Here is a 6183-nt window from a genome sequence, read left to right as displayed (position 1 = left end):
TCAGTAACTCATGTCCTTCTCTAGTCTTCCTATTTCTGATTTTCATGGGGCCATCAGCTAGTAATAATGGCTCCTACAAGCCAGTCCATCAGGGATTGAGTTCCCTCGTATTTTGTCAGGTTATGCAGCTTTTGTCTCAAGGAAGGATGAACAGTTACTTTTAGAACATTCAGGTTGATCCCATCTACCCTCATATCCCATGATCATGTTATAGCTCCATGAGTCAGGCTGTGATATGATCTTTTTTTTTTTTTTTTTGGTCTTTTTGAGACAGGGTCTCCCTGTAGCCCCAGCTGTCCTGGAACTCACTATGTAGACCAGGCTGGCCGGAACAGAGATCCGCCTGCCTCTGCCTCCCAAATGCTGGGATTAAAGGCATGCGCCACCATGCCCGGCATAACATGATCTTTTATTGCTTGTTTTAAAGCCCTTCCCACTTCAAGCAGATGAAAGATGGAACACTCCCTGACTATCAAGGTCTCTTGCATTGGGCCATTTTTAAATCTCCATCTGCATGCTGAATCATGGCTTTTCTCCTCTCTATATATTAAAGATAAAACCTGAGGAGTACCTTTTGTCATCTTTATGTTGTTCTCTTTTCCTCATTATCTGACTCTTTCTATAGGTTCCAACTTTTAGGCTCCCAAGAAGGGCTCCGAGTTGTTTTCTTTACCTTTAGGCCCCTGACCATATGAAGCTGCAAGCCAACACTTCTATCTCATTGTCTCGTTTCTCCACTTTTTTTCCAAATAAGAGGCCAATGTACAGGTCAATATTACATGCCCTTTTTCCATTAAAATTCCTCCCTTCTTCAGAGAAAAGCCCCAATCCTAAATGGCCATCCCTAAATATATGTACCTATTGATAGCACTAATATTTCATATATATATATATATATATATATGCATATATATAATAGAAAAAGAGGAAAAAGAGGTCATGAATTCAAGAGCGGGTAAGAGGGTCATGGGGGGAGTTGGAAGGGAAGGGTTGAAATGATATAAATAGAGTGTACTCATGTCTAAAATTCTCATAAACAATTTTAAATAGAAGTTATTTCTGAGACGACAGCTGAACCTGTGTTGAATGTCTTACCACCTGCAGAAGGGGACAGGCGACTGATGCCACAGCTTGCTCATGATCCTGTCATTCCTGTTACTTTCAGGCATCATAATACATTCTTTAATCCATCAGCTGTTTGGTGGGCATCCCCACACTCATCAAGTGGACCACACTCACCAAGAAAGCCCTCCATACCCAGTAGAGGAAGATTGTCATCCTGGGATTCTCACCACAGACATTTCATTCTCAGACAGCTCAGACTTGGCTGCATATCCTACCCATCACAAAGAACATTTACCACTACAGTAAGGAGGAACACCATCCCATGTCACATGTGGAAAAGTAGCCACATTGGGATTTCCCCCACAGATCATCCACCTTCACACAGACCAGCCTCCATTGCATGTCACAGCACCTATTTCAGGGTCATTAAACCACTCCTCCCTAACTCTGTCCCTGTTCATGTACCATTGTGCTGTGTGACACTCTTACTGAGGAAACATGACCAAGCATCTATTCACCCCAGATTCTGAGCCAACAGACCAAAGTAACACCACCACCAAAGTCCAACTTGGTTAATCAGTGAGTTTATTGTACTGCTTACAGGAGTATGTTTGAAGGGTTAAAGGAGCATAGATAAGTCAAAGGCAGCTCTGTCACCAAAAGCCTAACCCAGCATAAGTAATGACTGCAACCCTGGAACTCTCTGCATGACTTTAAGCAGCTCATAAGGTCAAGCCTCTTTTCCTCATCAGTCCTTATTACTTATATCACATTGGAGAAGAAGGGCCCCTGTGAACCTGCTAAGTTTCAGGAACTTCCTGAGACTTGTGAGTTGCTTACTCCTGAGTCTTATGGAGCCCCCCTTTAGAACTTTGTCTGTCTTAAGGATCCCTACTTCCCCCCTTTAGAACTTCCTCAGACTTAATAAACTTCTCTCCAAGAAGGAATGTTTTTATTCTCTTCAATTCAGAGGAAATTGCTACACCCTCAAAGGATTAGAGCAAGAGATTGATTATCTGATTGGTAATCTAATATCTTGCCAACACTGTCAAACCATTCTTACTTCTAATATATCAGGATGAACAGCCTACATAATAGAGAGGAAAAGTTTTGTGCTGATTTTTAAGGCAGTGTTTTGAACACTAGGTAGCTTTTAAGTAAATATATAAACAATTCATGGGGTAAGAAGACAAAGTTTTATCTCAAGGTATTCATTGACCAAGTTAACAGTAATTGGATGAAGGCCACTCCCACTCATGAGAATCAACTGAATCAGGATACTAAGTGGATTCTTTAATGTCAAATCTATGGAAAACACAAGACAAAGGAGATTTGATTGAGAAGCAGATTTGAACACTAGGCAATGATCTGGATGTGGCCAGAGAAAGAAATTCCTGGGGTGAAAGTACTTCCCATTAGTTACAGCAGGTGTGAAATTTGAGTTCACATTATTTCACAAAACTTTTCACCATCTCAAATTTCCAGATGAATTCTAAACTTCTCCAACCAATATTGTCACAGTGCTTTACCATTTTACATTATTTTGTTGCCTTTCAATTAATTACAACTGTAAATTGTACAAAACTTAAAAATTCCAAAAAAAAATCTAAAGATAAGCAACAGTTTCATTCAGAAAAAGATCCAATTAACATCCCACCCCACCCCCACTTAAACACTTCTTTTAATTGATTTTAAAGTTCATATTAGTAATCCCAACTGCATATGAATAAAGGTATTTTGAAATTTTTCTTCAAATTGATTAAAACTTAGTGTTAGTTCCTTCATTGATTAATGAGTTGAATATCTTTTGACAAGTGTTCATTTTATATGGAGAGTCATGATTTTACTTTTGGTGTTCACATTCTTCCACAGGATCTAGACACTCCGATACCATAGCTCACAGACAACCAAATTCTTTGCTTAGCCAAACGTGAACCTTCCCCTAGACCTACCTGTGTACTTCCTATATGTTTTAGAAAAGAGCCCTGCTAAGTGAGTTTAGCAAGAATCTCTACCTTTGATATCTGATCAACTCTGAGGTTTCACTGAACGCCTAGTTTTCCACCATGAGATACTTGGTCATCTGACCTGTCCATCAAAAATCCTATAGATTAGTTTAGCCAGAATCCCCTTTAGTCTTAAGGTTTCCCCTTAGATGTCTCCTATCCACTCAGTGCACCTCCTTGGCTATGAATTCCAGCTGGCCCATATTTCACAGTGCAGCACAATTTCTCCATTTGTGTCACTATACCTGCCATGATAGTCCTCAATAGTCTTTCTTGGCATACCTTAACTAGAGCTAATGAATGCTTTTTCTTTAATGTATTTTTAATCAGAAAACTATCTAAAATGATCACTCTGATCCTAGTTCATTTCATATTTACTATGTACTGATCCACCTACCAAGCACTATGTTTGCCCATGCAAGGTTTTGCAAGCTCACAGAGTGGGATTCGAGTTCAGGCCTGTTTTACTCTAGTTCTCCAGCTCTTTGACTCTTTTATTTCCTCAACTTCTTTCATAGACATACAAAGGGCTCTATACTTCAGAGGTTACTGAACTCTTGACCTCATCAGAATCTTACAACTCTTACTTGAGGTCAGTGGAGTAGATGTCGTTATTCCCAGGTTAGTGGTGTAGAATTGACTTGAGAAGTTGACAGACTCAATCAACGCACACAATCAATGCTGGAGTCAGTGCCTAAATTCCAATATTCTGATGCTGCATTCTTTTATACTGCTCTGTTAGAGGAGGAGGCCCTAGCATCATGCCTCTGCAAGTGGTTAATGCGATGTAAGTTTCATTCTCTTTAATCCTGGAGAGAATTAACAACCTGCAGGACTGACCCCTTGATACTAAACCAGGGTCTACAAGAACACCAGGCTGTACTCTAAGACTTGCAAATAACTTTTCAAATATAAAAGCATCTTCCCACTTAACAGAGTTTCCTGTGCCTGCCCTAATGTTATAACATCATCAAAATAGTATCTTTTCTATCCCCCAAATTTACCATCCTTCTTTACTGCGTCATGAAACTAACCCACCTAGGCCACCCTCAATATAATTTTCTGCCCTTTCTCCCTAGAAGAATTTAATTCCTCATAGTTACCATAGATACTTTACTTCTTAAGTTTTCAATTTCCTTTTTTGAAATATGCTTCAAATGCATTTGCCAGAGCTGCCTGAAGCCCCACATACTGTGACAAAAAGCTGCAGAATACTAGCTGTATTGTCTGCTCTCAGAACTTGAACTTCTCAGAACTTGAACTTTGGCTCCAGGGGTGTGGGCGGGGTGCGGTAAGCATTGTTTCCTAAACCCTACCTCCGAGCACTGTTGGCTTGTACTGCATGACTGTGGCTCTCCCTGACTCTCCCATGGGTGAACCCTGGGTGAGGACCTGTGTTTTTGTCCTCTTCTCATAAGAATATTCCCTTTTTAGAAGACAAAATGTTTACCCTCAGCCTCTGTTTCTGAATGGTTGTTTAACTTCTGTATTAAGTACTCTGGTGACATGTTCCCTCCCCTCCCTGTGCATGCAACCCCTTCAGAGATGACACAGTTAGATAATGGAGCTGCCTCCTGAACCAGGTCCAGGAGAAGCACAAATTCAAAACAAGGGCCGCCTTCACGGTGAAACAGTGCACCGGTGAAACCCAGAGTCAGTTTCACTTGCTCTTGTTACTCAGAAAAATTCCTGTAAGGAAGCAAAATAAATGAAGCACTGCGGGGCCTTCCTTCCTTTAGGCTGGTCAGGACCGTGGTACTAAGTGAGCCTTTATTTTAAAAGTCTGTAACTGCTTCTGTTTGTCCTAATTTCATGACCTCAAGATAAAAATCCAATCAGGATAAAAATATTGAAACTGAAAAGTCAATGTAGGAAAAATTTATGTTTTTATTTTTCTTTATGCAACCAGAGATCACACTTCTGTTAGCTTTAGTTAGCATGTCACATCATGTAAAAGGATTAGGAACTGTGGGTGGATATGTGTATGCCTGTCTGTCTGGAAACAGGCAATAGTGACTATCTTGAGCCAGTCCTTTCTTGAATGATTCCTAGCTGGAAGAAGGCAGGGCAGTGGAAATTTTGATTTCTGACCTGCTTTACTTACTTAAGCACCTCTGGCTTGGAAACTCAATGGAGTCTTGTGAAGAAAATAAATTTATTAAATCAATTACTTCACAGATGAAAGAGCCTATCACTTGCTAATCACGGGGGGTGACTGGCTGTTTCCAGGCCTCTCTCGTATTCCTTTCAGCTGATGGCCCTGTGAACAATTAGCAGCGACGAATGTCCTAAGAGGGACTCTGTGGGCACTGCTGGGTTCTCTCAGGAGGAATTAGAAATAAGGTACTTGACAGAATTTTCTTGGGAAAAATAATTTAAAAACTATAAGAAAACACCTGTTTTACTTATAGACAAAACATACTTTAAAAGCCCTTAAACAGCATCAGCACATTCATTGGCTTTTAAATTTTTTAAATTTACTTTGCCTAATTTTGGAGCACTATATAACATATTAGAAACTGTTTTTATTCTGGAAATGCCTAAACACTTATCCCTTTCATTAACAATCATAAGCAAGTCAGGAACATTTTTGGACAGAAGATCTTCTGAGGAAAAGAAATTCCAAGCTGAGGAATTAAACCCCACTGAGTTTTTCCCAACAAAGAGAAGTTTCTTGATTTGTTCACTGGCTGTCCACCATAATAGGCTGAATCGAGCAGGACCTATAAACTCATTTGGTCCCAAATCAGGACAAAAATAAACAAGAAGATCTTGTGCTTTAATTGAAAACTGTGAATCAACACCCAGGTCTTGTCCCCGATTTGACTCATGTCTGGTGGGCTCTGTGTGAGACATGCCAAGCAGTATGGTGATTTTGTCACATCTCTTCCCTATTCCACCTAAATATTCACCATTACATCGGCCAGATGATCTCTTGGCAAGTTTCAAGTATCATTTATACTTCTTCAGGTCATTCAATCAATGAATACCTTGTGTTACAAGATCATGTACTTTGGCCTAAGTAATTATAGGCAAAGCGGCAGACCTACTTTTATAAAAAATAAAAAACAATCTAGGGGTTAGAGTGATGGCTCAGCACTCTTCCCTATTC

Source organism: Nannospalax galili, unplaced genomic scaffold, assembly GCF_000622305.1.
Source record: "Nannospalax galili isolate Female #2095 unplaced genomic scaffold, S.galili_v1.0 scaffold299, whole genome shotgun sequence".
Taxonomy (NCBI): Eukaryota; Metazoa; Chordata; class Mammalia; order Rodentia; family Spalacidae; genus Nannospalax; species Nannospalax galili.
This window is presented reverse-complemented; position numbering follows the sequence as displayed.